The 22,500-nt window shown below is 38.5% G+C and overlaps 1 protein-coding gene across 2 annotated transcripts in view; it reads left to right on the top strand.

The window, feature by feature from the left end:
* The first annotated feature begins 10,268 nt into the window (after window positions 1-10,268).
* The window catches only part of tpst1 (tyrosylprotein sulfotransferase 1), a 183,564-nt gene continuing 171,332 nt past the window's right edge, over window positions 10,269-22,500 (top strand). For both annotated transcript variants that reach the window (XM_028806743.2, XM_028806742.2), the window contains exon 1: window positions 10,269-10,578. The gene's annotated coding sequence lies outside the window, so the exon portion shown is untranslated. The remainder of the gene's footprint in view (window positions 10,579-22,500) is intronic.

Genomic DNA, 22,500 nt, shown 5'->3' with positions numbered 1-22,500 from the left:
AAATCTTTATCAACTACATTAGATCCTACAAATCGGAATCCACTATGAACATTAACGGTGGCACTGCACGTGACATCCGTCTTGAAAAAATGTTGTTTATTGATGAATGTTCAATGGCATGAACAAACGTTTATGAATAATAATATTCGATTTGGAGGAAAGGTACTTTTATGAGGAGGAGATTTTAGACAGTGATTAGCTATTCTTCCAGATGCCATTCACTCAGCTATTGTTCAGTGCACCTTAAAATACGCAGACAATTGGCATTGCTTTCAAAAGATACAGTTAGTAAAAAAGATACGATGTCCAGAAACAGATCATAACAATTGCTTATTACAACTGAGAGATGGTACACTCACCAATACAGATGGACTTCACCCACATATTATTACAATTCCTCAAGCCTTTATCTGCGACGACTTAGTTACAGAGAGATTTGGAACAGCAATCTCATTAGACCAAATGCCCCTTTTAACACAACGCACTATATTATGTCCAAAAAATATTAATGTGGAAAACATAAATACCCAAGTCATTCCATTACTTCCTGGAAAGACACAACTCTTTCTAAGCTCTGACAAACTTGACTCTGATCACAACAATAACCATCTTAAATGACCTTACAAGTTCTGAGCTGGAATTACCTTTTACACTTAAACGGCGTGTACAAAGAAATTTTCAAATAAACCTTTACACTGTGCCACACACTTTATTGGGTGCTTTCTATTTGCATCATCTACACCGTCACACTATTCTATATCTCATTCATACATCACGCTCTTTGTCATTCCCAACACCAGGGGTTGGCGAGCGAAGCGAGCAGGGGGCGGAGCCCCCTAGTGAATACTTAAACAGATCCACACTGCAACAACTAAGTTTAGGACACCAAACATTTATTGATTGTGCCACTTTCAAGGGCAGCCTTGGGTCCTTCTTAGGTATGAAGAAGTTTTACTTGGGTTATAGAATACCATAACTTTGTGCCAAATGTGATCCTATTTCCTATTTTTTTATCCAAAAAATCTATGGTATTATAGGCAGTATGGTGCAATTGCAACACTGGAGTTTAAATTCCGCCTCATACTTTATAGGGCGGAGCGGCGGCTCTGAGGCTAGGGCTCTGCACCGACAATCCAAAGGTTGCTGGATCGAATCCCGTAAACGGCAGAAGTGACTCTACTCTGTTGATCCCTTGAGCAAAGCCCTTAACCAAAGGATTGGTGCTCCAGACACCATAAAAAACATCACACGTTACTAGTGAGGTACTGAGGTGTCACCCTCTGCACTTGGATCCAAATCTAGTTGGTGTGGTGGGTGTGGTAATGCATCAGTAATTCACTTAACCCGACTGTGTGCCAACTATAAAGTTATCTGTACATAACAGTAACATATCCTCATCTTGTTATTTGCCTTAGATAATGGTGTTAGTTAAATGTAATGGCAATTTAAATAACACTCAGGGGTCACAAACTGCTTTGAACTGAACCAGATACCCAATAGTTTACAGCCATTTCAGACTCATGGGATGGCAGATTCTTACCAGCCTCTAAGCTTCTTGTTTCGTTTGCCCCTATTGTCAGTTCTTGCACGGTATACAGTATGTGAGTCACACCTTTGGCCTGCATAAACTTTAAAGCTCTCCTGTGCCATCCTGGAATTGATCAGGACACCCAAAAGACGACCCTTGTAGAACTATCTAAAAGTTATCTTGGTCTGGCTGAGGCTGGATCAAAGGTCAGCAAATGAAATTAGATCTTCTCTTTAAATAGTTTTGATAAACTAACCTCAAGGTTGGGAATGGACGTAGCAAGGCCTAATAAAGCCATAGGCCCCAAGCATTTCTAAGCATATCGGTTTGCATAGCTCTTCTGTGCACTTCAGGTTCTTCAAAGATGAGTAGAAAAAGCATTCTGGCATGGCCTGCATGAACATTATGAAAACAGAAAGTCGTTACGTCTATCATATCTAGTGTTTCTGTGGCTAGCTTCAAATTCTCCACTCTAAGCTGAAAAAAGATAAAACATAAAAAAGATAAAGACAAAAAGGTACAGGATGGAGAACTTGCCTCTGCTTCTGTTCATTCAAAATGCTATGCCAAATGCTATTTCAAGTCTGAAGGCGAGGGAAGAGCCTCAGAAACACTGCAGGAGGCAGGGGGTACATTATTTAGTGACTCTAGTGTGACTGTTACGTCTCTTTCTTGCATAACAGCCATTCATCGTATGGTCATGTGCTTATGTATGTATATTCACCTATGTTCAAAGGAGCCTTTTCCATCAAAATGTTACTGTTGTTTCTCATGAGAATCAGAAAAAGACTTTTTCTATTTTTTTTCCTCATCTTCAACCAACGCAAGTTATTTTTTATCTAGATAGACTATTTGAAGTTGCCTTGCTAACCAACACTGAGGGAGAAATGATATTTCTTTATAGAAGGCTGCTGACTCACCCTGCCTCTGACTCTGAATGTCGTAAGTGGGACTGAAGGGTTAGTCTGCTGTTAAAAGGTATTTGTTCACAATTCTCAGAACATTTCAGGGCCAACAACTTACAATAACAGTTGTATACTTAACTTTAGTATATAGTATACATATAATATTTATAATATACTCCATTCCTTTTGATTATTTCTGAATATAAAAATCAGTCAATTTTATTTCTGGTTTCCTTTTCACAGCAGTTTCTTGAGTATAGCACTCTACATGTAGACTCTTTTACTACACTATTCTGTATGAGTGACAATTTTTCTTCTTCTTCTACTTTTGTCTGCTCCCGTTAGGGGTCGCCACAGCGGATCAACTTCTTCCATATCTTTCTGTCCTCTGCATCTTGTTCTGTTACACCCATCACCTGCATGTCCTCTCTCACCACATCCATAAACCTTCTCTTGGGCCTTCCTCTTTTTCTCTTGCCTGGCAGCTTTATCTATCCTTGGCATCCTTCTCCCAATATACTCAGCATCTTTCCTCTGCACATGTCCAAACCAATGCAATCTCGCCTCTCTGACTTTGTCTCTCAACCGTCCAACTTGAGCTGACCCTCTAATGTACTCATTTCTAATCCTGTCCATCCTCGTCACCCCCAATGCAAATCTTAGCATCTTTAACTCTGCCACCTCCAGCTTTGTCTCCTGCTTTAAGAAAACATAATCTGGAAATCAGTCAAATGTAAATCAATAAAATAATAAAGATAACATTGTGATGGTTTTTGACTTGTACATGATACCTTCAGGATATGCTACTGGCTTTTAGAGCAGTGAAACGGAGTAAGTGGTCCTGAAAATGGATGGAGGCAAATATAGAGATTACAATGATGCCTGCAGAAACAATAAATGGCAAGCATACATAAATCAAATAATGAAAGGGGCCTGACGTGAACAATGAGTATTTAAAGGAAACTCTACATTGTCTAAAATTAAGCAACATTTTATTTTTTGGGTCTGTTTTTTGTGTAGCGTGCACTAAGTTCATTACAGAATGCTCACACACAATGGACAAATTAGAATGGCCAGTTATTCTGGCAGTATGTCTTTTGAATATAAGAAGCTGAAAGAAATCAATATGGACATGAAAGAAACATGCAGACTCCACAAAGATTACACTGCAATTGTCAAATGAACCAGGTTACAAAAGCTTTATGGTGGCAGTGCTATTTAAACAGAACTATTGATAAGGGCAAATTCTACCAGCATGAAAAAGGTCAATGAATAGATTTTATCCTCTTGTCATGTGTTTCTCGATTATCTTTTTAATCACTTCCAATTCAATGTGTCAACTTTAAACATTTTTCATTGGTCATTGGTACTTTAGGTCAAAGGTGACCTTTACCCTTACCCTAAGTTATAGAATGTCTGACTGGACCATTCAGAGATCCAGTGAATAACTTGGGAGGCCAATTGCCTTGTAACTCCTGGAATTTTACCTTATGTAAAACCCATGGCTAGCTACAGTAAGTTTTACTTTTCCATCCATTCATTTTCTGCTGCTTATCCAGGTGCAGGTCATGGAGACAGCAATCTAACCAAAATGTTCAGGAATCCCTTTTTTCCTGCCACCTCCTCTAATGGTATACCATGGGGTTCCCAGGCCAGCTGAGAGATATAATCTCTCCAGAGTGTCCTGGATATACCCTGAGGTCTCCTCCTAATTGCCCATGCCTGAAACATCTCCCCAGAGAGGCAGGAGACATCCAAATCAGATGCCGAAACCACCTCAACTGCCTCCTTTCATTACAGAGAAGAGCGGCTCTACTTTGAACTCCTCCTGAATGTTGTGGCACGCGGCTGGGGGTGGTGCCCAGCCGGGACGCCCAGGAGGACAGGAGGAGGGCTCATTCCTCCTCTGGACCACGAGGGGGCGGCCGCCCTGGTTCCTTTGAGGGCCACGGGTGCAGGGCTTGGAAGCCCAACCCTGTAGGGGCCCGTGGTCTCCGCCAGGGGGCACCCCCATGCCTGAAGGACCCGGAACCCCAACACTTCCGCCACACCAGGAAGTACTGGGGGGAAGAAGTTTGGGAACACCCGGAGGGCTTCCGGGAACACAGCCGGCACTTCCGCCACACAAGGGAGTGTCTAGGGAGTGTCGGGGATCACCTGGAGCCCATCCGGGCACTTATAAAAGGGGCCACCTCCCTGCAGAGAAGGACTGGAGTCGGGTGAGGAGTGGACAAGGTTGCGAGGCAGGAGAGAGGAGGCGGCCTGACGAGCAGGCAGAGACTGAGTGAGAGCCTGGATTTTGGGGAGATTGGTGCTTTGGCACTGGGTTTGTGCACTTGGACATTGTATTATAATGTACAATAAACGTGTGGTGGACTTGAATATGGTGTCCGTCTGTCTGTGTCCGGGCAGCTTATCACAATGTCTATATGCCTCACCCTATTTCAAAGGCTGAGTCCAGTCACTAGGAATTTAGCTCAACCTTTAAATTGAAAGCTCTCTTCACCACAACTGACTGGTACGGTGTCTGCAGCACTTTGGACACTGCTCCGCAGACACTGCTCCATTCTGCCTATTGATCTACCACTCGCTTCTTCCCTCACTTGTAAACAATACAATCTTAAGATACCTAAACTCCTCTGCTTGAGGCAGCACATCATATTCAACCCAGAGAGGGCACTCCACCCTTTTTCCGTCTAGGAAGAATCACCTCAGACTTGAAGGTGTTGATCCTCATCCTGGCTGCTTCACACTCAACTGCAAACTGTCCCCGTGCATGTCTAAGGTCACAGCCAGATAAAGCCAGCAGGACAACATCATCTGCAAAAAGCAGAGATATGATTCTGAGGTCACCAAACATGGTCACCCTCCGCTCCTATGCTATGCCTAGAAATTTTGTTTATAAAAATAATGAATAGAATTAGTGGTAGAGTGCAGCCCTGGTGGAGTCCCACATCCACCAAGAATGAGTCTAACTTACTACCGCCACTGTGAACCAAACTTTTGCTCTGGTTGTTCAGGGACCAAATAGCCTACAACTTAATAGCCTCTTAAAGCACCCACAACAAGTCCACAAAACACAGATAGACTTGTTGGGAATACTCTCTTGAATGCTGCAGAATCCTTTTGAAGGTAAAAAGTTGGTTAAGTGATCTGAAACTGAGATATCTGCATTTTTTCTCCTGAATCTGAGGATCAACCAACAGCCAGATCCTCCTATCCAGATCCCTAGCATAGCCCTTCCCTGGGAAGCTGAGGAGTGTGATCCCCCTTAAGTTGGAACACACCCTCCAGTCCCCTTTCTTAAAGATGGAGACCACCACCCTAGTTTACCCAGTTTACTTTTCCTACTTTTCATTTCTCCCTGGTTACCATTGATGTGAAGCATTTGATAATTTTGTTTGATGAAATTCTCATATTGGTTGATTCTCTTTAGTGCCTCATGTGGCTCCCTGAATGTTATGCTATATAGGTCTATTAATCTAGTTTTTAAACTTGCTTATTTTGTAGAGCGTTACTGGGGATGGAAACCTAACCTAACAGCAATGGTTCTATGCAGGATCACCTCTGGGTAAGATGCCAGTCTCTCTCAGTGCATCCACATGCATACACACTGCATCAGTTTACATTTTTGGCCACTCAACTGCACTGCCAATTTGGACTGTTGGAGAAAGTTAAGACACTTACAAACACTCATTAGGACAATGGGAGAACAGAAAACTCTGCACAAGAGACACTCATTAGCAAAAAACTGACCTGGAGTACTTGCCTTGTGACACAGTGAAAATTCCCTGCTGAGCCAAAGTGAAACAATGTTAAATAAATTTTTTACAAATATCAATTTCCTTATTACGTTTATTAATCTACTTGATTTTAATTCAGGATTGCAGTGTCTTGAATTTGGTTAGATAGTTGTAAATGGTTTTGTATTTGAGAGCAAATCAATTATTGGAGTGCCACCTAACATCTAAAACTCCATTGAAGGTTAAGCTTCTAAACACAATATAGTTAAAAATAATTTATGATGGGATGTAGATAAAAAATTGTAATTTGCTTGTGCTGTAAAAGAAACTATAAAGTTGAATAAGAAGAAATATGCTTTAAAGTGGCAAATTAGTGCTTCATATACTGTACAAAATATTGATTGACTAAAAATAAATTATTTATTGTTCAGTGTGGAAATCAATCAATCAATTTATATTATACAATAAAACAAAATTGTCAAAAAAGTGTCTTTCTACTGTACATACAACTTGCACACTTCCATCACTTCTGGACAAAAACAAAAATTGGTTCACTGCTCTAGGACCCAGAAGCAGTTTGCATTGTTCCTCCTGAATCCAAGGTTTTAGTTCTATATAGAATCTTCATTACACAGTCATGATGAAGGCATTCCAAGAGAGACAAAGAAGTGTAATTTATCGGTAACTAGAAAATACCCTTTTGAAAATAGTGATGACTTCTCCATATGATAATAAACACGTATAATTAACCAAGATTACCCTAAAATTCTAGCACCTTTAATATTTCTAGCCAAATGTCAGTCCTTCCATAGCTTTGCCACTGTGTAGCGTTTCATCCAAATGCAGTCACTACAACAAGAGAAATTAAACTATCTCCAAGAGATGTTTATGGAACTGCCTCAACTGAGAGTTTACAAGCTCCTTGAAATGCTTCTTCAATGTCTTAACAACATATACAGTTAACAACATATACAGTTAAGGTCAATATGTCTCGACCCTTGCTAAGAGTTGTCTCAGCAGCTTCTCATCATGAGTCATTAAGTGATTCACCAGAACCTCTTTGAGACTGCCTAAAAATCATTCTTCATGGCTTCAACAACAAACTCCTTTCATACATTAAATTTTTGCAACTCTTGCATTCTTGGCCTTTCAGTTAAATCCAGACACCCTTCAGATCACATTCTTTAACTCGAGTGTATCTCTCACTGTTCATATCCACTATTGGAATCTAAATGTACAGCAATGGCTGGCACGGGTTTTCCATTTTACCTTTTTCAAGGTGACCACAAAAGTACATATTCCCAAATAAGAATTTAACAGTTTCACAAAACCCTCACCACCCAGTCATGTTTTGTGTATCGGTCTAGTCAATTCAGTTCTCCACACATGACATCTAATCCAACTTAAAATATAGTGATCAGTTGACATTGCATGTGAACTTCATTTTACGCATAAATCTAGAGAATACAGCCTCAGAAGGCATCAGTGCAAAGACAATCATAGGACTTTGACCACGGCTGATCTGACACTAGATATTCTTATGTTCAACATTATGCTCAGACTTGGTGTCTGCTGTGTGCAAACCATGAATAGCACAGCAATTCAATAATTTCCCCCTGCTTTATCCATTAATTCCTACGTCAGGGATGGAATCTCTCAGTACAGAAATATTCAAATATTACATCCACTATCTTTTGGCAAGGCTAAAAACTCAAAATAGTTGTTAAGAGCATACACACAAACAACATTTTCCTTTTACTAAGGTGTAGTTCATCAGACTTTCACCTCTCATGCTGCATGTGCCAAGACCACACAGTGGCTCTTTGTAAGTTTGTGGGCTATCCATGACAAGACTACATGAAGTATTTGGCCATCTGCTGCTTGCTGATGAATCCCATCCCAGGACCAGGCCCTGGAGCAAGTTTGAGAATCTCCATCACACTTGAGCTTCTACAAGTTTTTTGGTGGAACTATCACAGGAATTCTTTTTGGTTGATTTTATTGTTGCCTCTTCCTCTAGGTTAGCTTTCCAAAGGTAACACTACTATGAGTAAAATATTTATAGCTGAAAGGCCTCCTAGGGTACACAAGACCATTCATTATGCCAAGATCATTATTGTTTATCTATAGAGAAATAAAAACAGAACACAATGCTTATTTGCCAGATAGTCATCTTGGAAAATATGCTATAGCTAGTATTGCCCAAAAATAGTAGTAGTAGAAGTATTAGTAGTAATAGTACTAGAAACTGTATGGTCGTGTGTACAAATTCCACTGAAATTCCTACTTGCCTGTCTGACCAACATGACACAATGGTGCCGTGATGAACAAGATTGTATTAAAATGCATATTTGGGTCATTATTTTGTGAAATCTTCATGACAGAGAACACAAATCAGCTCACCTGGGGTATTTCTTATTCCTGTTTTCATACTACTTTATGGGTTATGCTACCATTTCCTTAATCTTTATGGAGAAAATGCTGGGAAAAAACATCACAGTTTCAGGACGGATCATTATTGTATATCTATAGAGAAATAAAAACAGAACACAATGCTTATTTGCCAGATAGTCATCTTGGAAAATATGCTATAGCTAGTATTGCCCAAAAATATTTCACAGAATGTAGAAGTAGTAGTAGAAGTATTAGTAGTAATTGTACTAGAAATTGTATGGTCGTGTGTACAAATTCCACTGAAATTCCTACTTGCATGTCTGACCAACATGACACAATGGTGCTGTGATGAACAAGATTGTAATAAAATGCATATTTGGGTCACAATTTTGTGAAATCTTCATGACAGAGAACACAAATCAGCTCACCTGGGGTATTGCTTATTCCTGTTTTCATACTACTTTCTGGGTTATGCTACCATTCCCTGAATCTTTATGGAGAAAATGCTGGGAAAAAACATCACAGTTTCAGGATGTTCAGCCAATGAATTATTCAGCAGGAGTGTGTCAAGAAATGCTACTGGGGCTCCTTTATACCAACTGTAATACACATGCATAATTATTCACTGTGACTGCAAAGTCTGAAGTTTTCTTTCTTTTTAATTTTATTGCTTTATAGTCATTCTGGTATGTGTTCAGACCAAAGTGTGTGTGTATATTCATTTTTCTATTTATTTAAAGAGCTTCTTTAAATAGTCCAGCTTCCCCTGGGGGCAAATAAAGTTCTCTATCTATCTATCTATCTATCTATCTATCTATCTATCTATCTATCTATCTATCTATCTATCTATCTATCTATCTAAAACAATCATATTAACCACATTAACTACGTTGTTTGTATTGTTAGGATATTAGGTTATGTGAGTGTTGTCAAAGAGTGGCACTGCACAGTGTCAAGACACATCAATGAGATACGGAGAGTGGCCTTTAATGGGGACACTGTTTGCTGGATCTACACAACCAAACCTACCTCAGTTGGTTATTATTTGCGTAAAGATCCACTAACCCATCGAGCTATTCCTTTCAAGCCAAAATAATACAATATACAACCGTAAAATCAAATGTCACCACAAACACTCAATAAAAACACTATCATCTGCTCTATGTATGTCTCTATCCAAACCATTTTTGTTAAAAAAAAAAAAAAAGTTTGGCAGCAATATTTAACAACGCATTGTAAATCTCAGACTGCTTTGCCATAAGTTTTTTTTCTTTTCATCCGGTCCAATACCTTTAAGCCATGAAATCCATTTTAAGGTTATTGACATGCAAGGTCGATACAAACAGCTGTCACTTCTCAAGTATCTTAAGATACTAGCTTAGAGAGATAATGATAAGCTTATACGATCCTAATTCCTGTAATAAACAGGCCCAATTCGTGGCGTAAGTAGACTGACCAACCTCGAAAGCTCTGGTTCCTTTAAGAATCTGCCGCGTTCTGTTTACCTCTCCTATTTGCCCGCCCCTTTTCAATTTCCAGACCCAAGGGAAAGCTTCAAGACATGAAAACATTGGACGTTTGGCCAATGAAAAAGTGGCTTTCATCTGAGGCGCAGCTAGAGGTTGACGTGTGTGTGCTTCTGCCTGCTTGTGGCTAAGGAGAAACCGCCGTTTTTCTAGTTCAGACTTCGGCGCGTGCCCTGGAATACGACTGGCTTAGGCGCAGCATTTATCCAATAGGGTTGAAGGACTGCGCATCTCCACGCATACTCTGTTGGAAGGGGGTGGCAGCACCCACATCGCGCGTATCTGTCGCCGGAGGGGGGCTCCTGGTCTGTGAAAAAAAGAGACTCGGACAAGAAGTGGCAAGCGAGCGTGCTCGCGTGTGTGCGGTCCCCAAATATCATCACCCGCTCGGAACGAGCGAATCTGGAGCGGGTACGCGAGTGAGGAGCCACTTCAGCGACGCTACATGTCATCCTTTAGAAATAGAGGTTTCGCAACGTTAGGTGAGTGACAGTGCCGTTAATGAATTATCGCGTTAATCAGCGTTCAAGAGATTCTTCATGAAGAAAGAGAGGCTGTGGAAGTAGGGAGACCTGGGGTACGTCGGGCTTGTCTGGATAGAAATGCTTAAGAACATCACCAACCGCTTACAGCTATAATCGCGCACATTTCGTTCTTTGTCTGTATCGTATGAGAAATAAATAGTTTATCGGGGCTCAGATGAGACGGGTTGCTAGACGCCGGTGAACTTGTGTAAGATTATACGTTTTTTTAGTCGTATGCGAGCAATGTCGTGAGTCCCATTGGTGCGCCCCCTTTTCTGTAAGCTAGCGACCGATCGAGTCTTTTTAATTGGGTTTGCAGACCGCGTCAGCTTAGGTTCAGTCTGAAAGTATGATTGGTAATAGTTGTCTACTACCTAAAAACTGCAAATGATTTTACTCCTCCTTCTGCCTCATACACCATTAAGGTGCCTTTTTTGTATCAGAAGACAATAGCGCCTCTCCCTTGACACGACGCAATCTTAACGTTGAGAAAGCTAGATGTGACATACGTGGAGGGTATACAAAATTCTGAATTGTCGACAATAGCACCCCTCACCATTTTAGGTTTTATTTCCGAAAACCAGTCTGTTGATGCATTCGGCCATTTGATTTAGAAATGGGGTATAGATCCTTTAAAGGTAAAAAGAATGGGAATAAAACCAGTGAATGACATAGTGTATTCAGAAGACTGTCAGACTGACATGGTCAGTTGGTGATAATGCAGTTTGTGGACGATTCAGTTAAAAAATGCACAATCACTCATACTTTGGAGGGCTAAAGGTAGTAATGGTGATAATAAGGGAGAAGAGAGATCTAGAAGTCTTCCTCCAGTGCTGGTATTGTCAGATACATATAGTTTGTAATGTTGATGGTATTACTGGAGACAGAAGGCTGGGAACATAAGCGTCCAACTGATGCTGCCCAGACTAGCTCACATGACCCTGAACTGGATCAAACAGGAGGGAAAGATGGATGGAAGAATGTGATTTTTATACTCCTGGAATGGACGTATTAGGAAAGAAGAAGATGGTAATGGTGACCAACGCTTGATGAGAGAATAATGTAGAGAATTAAATTGCTGAAGCTTTCTTGTTTTATTGGCAGCATTTTCAGAACCAGTCATTGTTTCACTTGTTGGGTGGGAAATTCTCCACATTTAATGACTTTGCAAGTAGTATCCATGTGGAATTCCTAGTATTATCTAAGAGTTTATTTATACCTCTCACCAGTTTCTTGTTTTATTAGAGTGCTTTATTGTCTTGTTCAGTATAAAAGATGGGCAGCAGCACAACAGGTATTTGGAAATGGGAAAACAATTAACGTGACAGTTGAACCTCACAGTCATGGTTTGGTCTGGCTTAAAGTGCTGCTGGATGTAGCAGACTAGGGGGACCTTTCAAACTGATGAGTATGTTAGACAGAAATCAGAGTGAATGTGCTGCCATAGAAAGGAGCTTGAGGAAGTGATCAAACCAGGTAAGTAACAACAAAAGATGTAGTTTTGTAGTTCACATCAGGTGTAGTCACGACTGGCAGATCTTTTGATTTGTCTGGGTACAGAGGTAATATTTTGTTTGGAAATCATCCTTTATGTTATGTGAGCTGAGAGAGGCTATCAGAGTTGTGACTGTTAATAGGAAGACTGAAGTCCTTGGATTGTAGTCTAATGTTCATATGTCAAATGTAAATTGTTTATTAGCTAATCAGATGAATTTGACGTACTTGGTGACCTTGTTATGATTTTTAAAGTTTTTCGACTCTGTAATGCAATATAGCAAAATGACATTTCTAGTTTGCCTCAGAATGAGTGCATATGCTGCTGTTTGTGTGCCTTGCGCTGAAATGACATTCCATCCATGAAGTGGTCATACCTTGAACCTTTTGTTGTTGAAATTAACAGGTGAAAAGAGCTGATACCTATTCATGAAGCTCCATCAAGGACACTGTTCAGGATATGGGATGAGAAAACCTTGTACATGAATTTTGATTAATGACATTTGCGAAATACACAGTAGTATTTTGTTAATTTTTCAACCATTCTTGTTTGAACACTATATTCTGTCTTTACTGCCTTGACCTATTTGGTTCTGGAATATTCGCATTTGGTTAGTTCTCTACAGGGAAAACTTGTGAGTTGGTGGCAGGATTGGCACTTTAGCCACCATAAAAAACCTCAAACTGTTCCAGTGTGGTGCTGAGGTGTCACGTGCTGCACCCAGGTCCCAAGCCAGGTGGTTTGTTGTGTGGTGGGTGCAGCACGTGCTATCAGCGCATGTTCCCAACTTTGCTAATTTTGATTGAAACCCGTGTTACTTAGTTTGTAGCTGAAGTATATAATCGATTTGCCATTTATTCTGACATTTAAGAACATTCACTATATTGCTTGAATTACGGTATGTTACACATCACCCTTGCTAACTACAGTGCATGAAACACATAATAGTCAGACCAGCTAGTTTTATAACTTGCTCCTTCTCTTTGAGGGTAGTGTTAACTGGCTCAGTGTTAAACCAGGATTAATTCACTGGAGGTAAAATTATTCAGGGTGAAATGCACTATATAAAATGTACTCTTGGCAGCGAGAAGGACACAATGACAACAATATTGATGATACCTGTATTCTGAGAATGCATTCAGTCTCTTGTTTCCATTTATCACTTTGTAATCTCTCTTGATTTTTCACACGTCATTTCCTATTACATTTAACATTTTTTTGCTTTGTCCTTACTATGCCATTTTTACCCTTCTTCTGTGTGTTCGCTTGTTATCACTTTTATATCCATAATCTTGCTCAGAGCAATCTGTGCATTACTAATTGTTTTTTTTTGTAACATTAACCTTGGATTTGTGAAGTGTTTTCATGTTCTACTGAATTTTAAAGCCCTTTTCTCCATTTTATGGTGGTAAAAACTGTAAAAAAGTATCTAGGTCTAAATCATTTCTCTCTGAATCAGAATAATTTCCTGTAAAATGTTTTGTGTGACATAAAGACTGAACTGTAAATTCTTTAGTTTTCTAGTCAGCCACTCACTTAACATTTCCAAAGCTGCAGGCTTGAATGTCCAGAGACAATGCCAAACTAGAGATGGTTGGTAATGTGTTAAAGATGTTTTCTTTTCATGCCCTAGGGTGCTTATACACAATTACTTTTTGTGTCTATTCACAGCCGTGCCTTCTGGGCTGTAATATGCTGGACAGCCTGAGCATATTCTGTATGTTGTAGTCAGGCCACAGTGAAAAGTGTAAAGACCTTTATTCTTCTTATTCACACTTGGCCCAGACTTTATTCATATGAAAAAAAAATCTATAATGGGGGACTGAGTTTACTAACATCTTAGACTCATGCATCTGGAATCTGACATGGAAGTACCAAATGCATGGACTGCAGCATGTGCACTCTTGACAAGCTCTTTTGGTTTTATCTATCTAATTTCTATAGATTGCCATCAAGAAATAGTTCTTCACCATGTCCATTGTATATCATTTATGCTCTTGCCTTTGTAACTGATTCTAAATTATAGAACTGGCTCCCCAAAATCAAGTAATGATGAAAAAAAGTCCAGAGAAGGAATGTATGGAAATAGAGTATATAATTCAAGATATGTCAATCTGCCCATACTGGGGGACAAGAATAATAGGCCACTGTGAGTAAGGTATCTAATACTGTTATCTAGAAAAGAGTGATTCTTTGTGGTGTGAAATGTGCCTAGCAAAAAATGAGAGATAGATTCAGTGGCTCTCACTCTAATGGTTTATGTACATGCAGTTTTCAAAAGTTTATCAGACTGCCCATAACATGAAATGATCGATTGTTTTTTTCATTATTTGCCACTGGTTTAGATTTAGCTGGTTAAATAATTGATGGATGGATCATTCCTCTATTAAAGAGGAAATGGTTATGCATAGTGATCTTGTGTATTTTTAGGGACTTAAACCACCACTTAGTTAGTGTCTATAATAAGCAAGAACTTTGCTGATATGAAAGTTTTCTTTAATGTCTTTGTAAGAGAAAAAAAGATCAGAGATCTTTATTGTCACATATACTGGAAGAGCATGGGGAAAATTCATGGGTCACTGTTGCGGTGATGTATAAATAACTACAGTAAATAATCAAGAATAGCCGAATATAATACATAATACAATAAATACATGAATAAATACATAAACAGCATTAATAAATAAATAAGAGTTAAAAAAAGTATCACAGAGTACAGTTACATATAAACCAGCAGGTGGGTACATTACAGTGCTAGGCATGTACAAGTTACTGGAAGTTCAGTGACCTTTTGGCCTGGGGGATGCAGCTGTTCCTGAAACAGATGAAGTGAATGGCGAGGGTCTGGTAGCACTTTCAAGAAGACAAAAGTGAAAATGGGGGATGAACTGTATGGCTATCATCAGAGATGATGGACTCAGCTCTCTTCAGACTTCTGGTTGAGTCGATGGTATGAAGCTATGGAAGATCAGCAATAATGATTTTAGAGGCTGTATGGACAGTACTTTGGAGGAGTTCGTAATCCTGGCAAGTCATATTACCAAACCACACTGTGTTGCATTCAGTCAGGATACATTAAATAGTGTAGCAGTAAAAATGTACTAGTTGTTTTGGTTTTCACTTTAAAGCTTTTTAGCTTCCTCAGAAAAACAGTCTTTGCTGAGACGTTTTGTATATGCAGGTGGTGTTGACTGACCACGAAAGGCAATTGATCCAGACACCCAGGAACCTTAAGCTGCTAACTCTATGGACATGTAAGCCATTGATGTGAGTGGAGTGTGATGGCCTTTGTTCTTTCCAAAGTCAGCAATTACCTCCTTTGTTTTGTTGATATTCAAGTAGAGGGTGTTGTTATGGCACCATATATTCAGGTGTTTAACTCCCTCCTGTAGCTAACATAGTCATTGTTACTGATGATGCCAATCACATTGGTGTTGTCTGCGGACGTGATGATGCTCTTGCTCTCATGCTTTGCTGTACAAGTTATATAGGTGAAGAGACTGTATAGCAGTGGGCTGAGACAGCAACCTTGTGGAATGCCAATGTTCATGAATTGCATGGAGGAATTATTTTTGCCAGTCCTCACTGACTGGAATCTTTTTGTTTGGAAGTCAACAACCAGCAACAGACAGAACTGCTTAGACCACGGTCTCTTAAGGTTTAGCACTAGTCTGGAGGGCACAATAGGGTTGGAAGACTGAGCAATAGGTAAAGGTTTTTTCCTTTCCAGATATCCCACAGCAGTGTGTGTGGTGAGGGAGATAGTATCATCCACAGATCTGATATGCTGGTATGCAAACTGTCGCAGATCCAGTGTAGCAGGGATGTTTTGTTTAATGTGGATCATGACCAGTTTCTCCAGACATTTTATCACCACGGCTGTTAACATGATGAACTATTATTCATTCAGCTATTATTCATTCAGGCGGGAAACAGCACAGGCACAATTGTGGTTTTCTTAAAACACTGCTGCACTGTAGTTAATGACAGGGACAAGTTGAAGATGTGAGTGTGCATCCGTGACAGCTGGGTGGCACATGCCTTGAGGGCGAGGGACAGGATGCCATCTGGTCTGGCGACTTTGTGGGGTTTAACCCCATCAACTGCAGGATGGCTTTGTATGCCAGTAGTGTTGGAAACATTGCGGCACTTTAACAAGTCAGAGTTGCAAGGCTCAAAGCAAGCAAAGAAGTCATCCATTTCACCCGGGGTGAAGCAGGGGTGCCCGTGGGCACAAACATTTTGGCCACTGTGCAGATTTATATTAGTGAGTTTGGATCTGATGTAGAAAAAGTACTCATAGCAGAGCTTATTTTATACTATGTAATGGTTGTTGAAAGACAGTCCAAAAATAATGGAGTGAGATTTTACAATTTAGTATGCAAGGATTTGTAAGATAGTATAATTTCACCTGTCTTTGTAATTAGACAGGACTTAAGGTAGGAGGGAAAATGTCTGAAGTGCATTACTGGGTGACTTATTCACATGAGGTTTGCTTGACTTACCTGAAATACTGGGCCTGTGGACAGCAGCACCAATGAGTATTTTCTGAGCTGGTAAACCAGCCAACAAGAGATGTTAAGCTAATAAGACTCTTAAAATGTAACCAGAAGTTATGAATGAATAGATCGTCAACACAATTTAGATCATCTGAATTGAAAAATCTGAATTTCTGAGAATTTCAGACCACTTGACAAAGGGTACAGACATTTTGAAGAGGTTATACAAGAGGCTTTAACCTTGTATACTGTATTGGTACTTCTTAGTGTAATGTCATGTGCTAACATCTTGGCTTGTGTTCTATTTAGTTTTCATGATTTGATCATTTAGAAAGGTCAGATTTAATTGAAGTACCAAAAACATTTAATATATTAGTCAAGTTTAATTGAGTATGATGATAGTGTAGTCTGTAGTTTATAATGCACAATTTTCTTCTTTTTGTCTGTTGATAAGGAAGCATGTCTAGAAGACTGTGGTCTTCAGCTGATAAAAAGATGGTGTGGTCAAAATTTAACATCTTATTAAAGTAAGAAACATCCTCTAACAGGACAATTCAGTTATCAGGCAGGAGAAAAGCTGTTCATTGTATCTTTTAATTACTCCTCAGCAAAAATGCCTTGGAGGGAGCATTCTTCAGAAGCAGTCCATTAAAGTCTGGTCAGAATGATCAGAATGGTCAGAGAAACAAAGAATAGAGGTTCATTTTATAAACTGTTGAATTTACATACAGTGTCAATCAGTGCATACATTTTACTCTGGTTGGTTCTTTGGTTTACACCCAAACGATTTATATAAAATAAAAGTATATTATATTATATTCTGGTTCTTCTTATACCTTTTGAGATGAGCCACCACCTTTGAAATTTCTGTGCATATAACAACTGTCCAGTCTCGTTTATAGGACATCTGCTGATTTCTTAGTCATCTCTTAGTCATCCTTCAGTACATTTTGTATAATTCATCAACCTTTCTTCTGGTACATTCTTTATTTACTTGACCATCTCAGTATTTTTCTTAAACCAATTATTGTATTTCAGTGTACATTTTGTGGTTCACTTGACCTTTATCTCGTTTCCGACATTTATTAACCCTTTATGCTATTTCTTACAGAAGAATGCTATGTTACCCTAAAATTATTCTTCCACAATAGATTAAAACACTGCCTACTGTCTACATGAATGAATGTTCCTCTGTGAAGCTGCTATACTGTGTCTGTAAATACACCCACCACATTATACTCTTTTTAAGAAAATATTAAATTAAAAAAAGACCTCTAGCTGGGAGTACACCCCTCAGATAGGACATTTTTGACAAGTCTGGAACTTATACCCTTCTGGAAATGAAAGGAAGTTCATTTTGGTAAGGGCAGCACAGTGGCCCTGTGGCTACGTATGAGAGACTAAGGTCAAGGCCTATCCCAGTCACTGTCTGAATAATCTCTCCGTGTCTGCATGTGTCTGTTTTTCTTCCTACATTCCAAAGACTCACATGCTAGATTAATTAGTGTCTCTAAACTGGGGTGGTGTGATAATACTCCGTCCATGGTTTGTTCCAGCCTTGTGCCATGATAGGTCAAGGCCCCCATCACCCTAAATTATATTAGGTAGGTTCTGAAAAGGGAAGGTTGGATAATTTAGGTGGCATTAGTGTTTGTTAATATGTCTTTGGCAGGCTATGATAAAAGCAGGTTGTATCTTCCTGCCTTTTTTGATGTACTGTATGCTTTAACATGAAAACTAAATAATATGGGCAAGGTTATAGCTCTGGAAGAGCCTTATTTTGTGGGATACTTCAGATTTGTGAATAGCTAAGCAGCGTACAGAGGTGACACAAAGTTCATACTTTGATTTGTTTTATACTATCTTGCACTCATGGATTACCTTTGCAAGATCATTCTCCATATAAGTAAAATAGGGACCCAAAGCACATAGTAAGGAAGGAGGTAGTGATGTTTCTTTTTATCCATTTCTTAACGCAACAAATTCCGTCAAGGCTTCTAAGGAGCCAAACCTTCTTTTGGTACATTTAGAAAACTCTCATGTTAGGCCAATTTATAGAAGAAACAAGATAACCCAACAAAAATGTCTTTGAGGTTTGTACATTGACTTCTGATTCTGATTCATTATTACTAGAAATAAGTTTACAAAGAAATGCAAAATTTGATGTCTTAGAGTATAATATGTTCTACAACAGAGTAAAGTGGGACAAGAAAGTGGTTTGATATCACAGTTAAGTGTTACATAAAGATAAGACTTCTCAGTGAAATTATTGTCTAATTAGACAGGTGAACATAATATCAAGGCTGTAAGTGATATGTAAGTTTTCATTTCATTAAACAGACATTAGTACTTCCTCTCTTCTGTTTGATTTAGCTGTCAAAACAGTTGCACTATATGCTAGTTCACTAATTATACTTTGATGCGGTTTATGAAAAGTTATTGATTTCTGTAACTGCACATTAAAAACTGCCCAGAACTTTTCTTCAAATGAGAAAGTATTATTTATTAATACTCAGTATAACACAACCAGTCAAAAAATAAATGATAAAAGCTGTGACCCTGTAGTTAGGATATAGTGGGTTGGATAATGGATGGATGGATGGTTGGTTGAAAAGATAAGGATCGAGGTTTGAAAGTGTTTGAAAGTGACCAAAAATTGTGTAAGAAAACCATTGCAAGCTGTAATGGCAAACATTAATTCTTCATAGAATTTAAATGTTTGATGAATTATTGTGATGAAGTATTTAAAACATGTGAATAAGAGTTGACAATAAATGAGCATTTTCCTAAAATGATGAGACATAGTATTTTAGATAAGTAAACAAAGATACTTATGTGTTGACTTGTGTGTAAAGTAAGGTTTAAACAGAAATAGATTTTAAAATGTTATTTCATTTTGGACAAAAATATTTACATGTCTGTCAGACAAACCTTGGTGTCACAATCACTCCTAATCCATTAACAGCTGTGTTTGGTGTACCCCCAGACGGCCTTAAAGTGGAGAAGGACAAACTGCTTACTACACAACTAGCACGTACACATATATTACTCTTACTCATCTGGAAGAATCCCACTCCACCACTCTTAAGTAAGTGGGTAACTAATGTTCTATACCGTACTTCTTGAAATTGAAAAAAATCAAATTCTCACTTAGAGGATGTGTTCAAAAGTGTTTTTAAATATGACAGGATCTAATCAATAACATTTTAGAATAAGCTTCCATTTCGGGGAAAAGGTTACCCTTTTTTTTGCTCCTTTTATAGAGTAGTTTCAGTTGCTGACTCCTCTCTCTTTTCTTGGGTGGGGGATGAATTTTGCTTTGATTTGTTAAATTTGACTTGAGTATGGAATGTTATCTGTTTCTAACTAAAATCAATAAAAAATATTAAAAAAAGAAATACCCTTAAGATAAAGTTTTAATTTGTTATGGAGCATTTTCTTTTTAACTGGATCAAGGATCAAGAGTGAGGTCCTTCATGATGATGGGTGTCGTGGTAACTTCTAAGGAACAGTGAATTTTTAATACTTGCTTACTCCACCATGCACACTTTTAGGTGTATCACAAAAGTATAGCACAAAAAACAAGACCATAAGGAGACAGTTAACACATTTCGACAGTCACCAGAAGGAGTATACAGCTTTCAGGCTAGCTGTGTTTTTAAGTAGTTCACAATAGGAACAAAACTATTGAAAGAGAAAAACCAAAGAGCTTTTGTCTTGTTCTCCTCTTCATTCAGTTTAAAGTTATTTTGTGGTGTGGAAAAGGTTTTTCAATAGGATTTGTGCACTTTGAATGCTCTCTTGTGAGTATTTTTGTAAATTATTTTCACATGCTATTAATAGAATGGATAGCTAATGTGCACATCAGAGTTAAAAAATACAGCTTTAGGGCTGTCATAGTGTGTATGTAAAGCATTTGTTTGGTGGCTCTGCTCTTTTTTCTGAGTCAATGAAATTGAAGAATATAATGCCTTTTATTGCATCAATTTGCATTCTATCCAAACTAAAGACTTGTGTGAGCCATCTTTCCTGCTGAATATGAATTCCACTAAGGGTTATAGATGTAAGAAAATGTACCCCTCTTGTTTAAATGGTAACCTATAGTACATTCTATGTGAAAGTGATCCGTACTACTAAAGCTGGTTGAAGAAGGGAAGATGATGAGAATAATTTATTATCTGGCACTGGTTCACCATTTAGGCATTCATCATAAAATGTGTCCATTCCTTCATATGTTTTCAATAACCAAACGATCTTTAGCCCAGTGATGAGAGTGTGGGCTGTGTCTTTCTGAATAAGCTGCATTGTGAGCACAGGAGTATTCTGCGGTTTGTTTCCATTTATTTATTAATTGATGTATTGATTTGTTTTAAGCTGCTGCCTTTGAGCACAAACCAGGATTTATGTAGTAATACTTGAGTCTTTCATTTAAGTATGCAATGCTATCTACACACACAAAAGGCCCAATTACATAACCCTTGCAGAAGAGAAGAAGACTATAAGAACAGATTATGAAAAAGGAAGCACTGTAATGGAAGAATAAAAAATTACTGCAACAGATATACAAATACATAACGACGGATTTTTAAAAAATACCTCCTTGAAATGTGGAGTATAACTTGAAAATTTTGTTTTGTGTATGATTTGTCATGAGCTTATCTCTTGTCTTATTTTTGGTTGATGGAGATGAGTTAATTAACTCCTATGGTCCTAAGGCTTAAATAACTGTAGACACCCCAGCAGCAAAGGAATTAATAACGAATGAGACATTTCAAATAATGACGTCTTTATATTTTCTAAACATATATTTTTGTATTACTTGAATAGTGGGCTTCTACTTACCATATGACATTTCAGGTAACAGTTATTTCTTATGTATTTCTTTATAATAAAATAGTCACTAGTTGTGACACTAGAGGTTGATAGTGACAAAACGTGTTAGGGCACTAAGAAAGAGGAAAAATCCCATAATAGCAGTAGTGATGTAAACTAATATGCTAGTGTGGAAAGAAAGGTATTTAAAGAGGGCAGTAAATCAAATACTTGTTCTGGGCACTCCAGAAGGGCAATATGTAGGGGAAGCAGAGCAGGAGGGACAGAGCAGGTTATGAGTCAATCAAAAGCAAGTCTGAAAACTGCAATGAGATGCAACATAAATGTAATGTATTGTAGACTTGGTTTTGTGTGGCATTATGGGGCCATGATATAGATGCCTGTCACATTTTTACAAGAGTTGTTAAAGGGCAGCTTTTAACTTTAACCAAAAATTTTGCTGGTGTAATCCCTGTTTCTAATGCATTGCATGACCTTGAAAAAATGAACCTGTCTGTGCTCAAATTATGAAAAATACACACTATATGTACACATTTGTATCTTGATCCTGTGAAGTGGCCTGGAGGAGAGACATCTGCCTAGACTACAATAACCTGAATATTTTCATATGCTATGTGGCTCTTTTACTTCATGAATGGATACACTTTCGGTTAGCACATTACTTTATGTGCTACATCCTAGTTACTATGTAATGTTGTCAGTGACAGCTGTAAACCACCTCACACATACGTTTGGCCTTGAGTGAACAACAAGAATTAAACTGTTCTTCAGTGGGCATAAACTGCAGAACTAGTCAGAGACTGTAACCCAACAGTAGAAGTGCAGTTTAAAAGCAACATTGTTTTGACAGTTGATTTGTGAATAATGAGTTGAATTGATATGCATTTGAAAAACAAAGTATGCTTTGCAGTTTTTGTTGATCTCTTCTTTGTGATACAGAGGTTTTACTGTGGAACTGAGAATTATTTCTTTTATCAAGTTGTTTGTATTCTGTCTAGCAACACTCAGTCACTTAACCTAGTGCAGAAACAAAATAATGCTGTGGAAATGCAA

Source organism: Erpetoichthys calabaricus, chromosome 8 (assembly GCF_900747795.2).
Source record: "Erpetoichthys calabaricus chromosome 8, fErpCal1.3, whole genome shotgun sequence".
NCBI classification, from domain to species: domain Eukaryota; kingdom Metazoa; phylum Chordata; class Cladistia; order Polypteriformes; family Polypteridae; genus Erpetoichthys; species Erpetoichthys calabaricus.
Note: the sequence above shows the minus strand (reverse complement) of the source record. Positions and strands in the feature narration are given on the sequence as shown.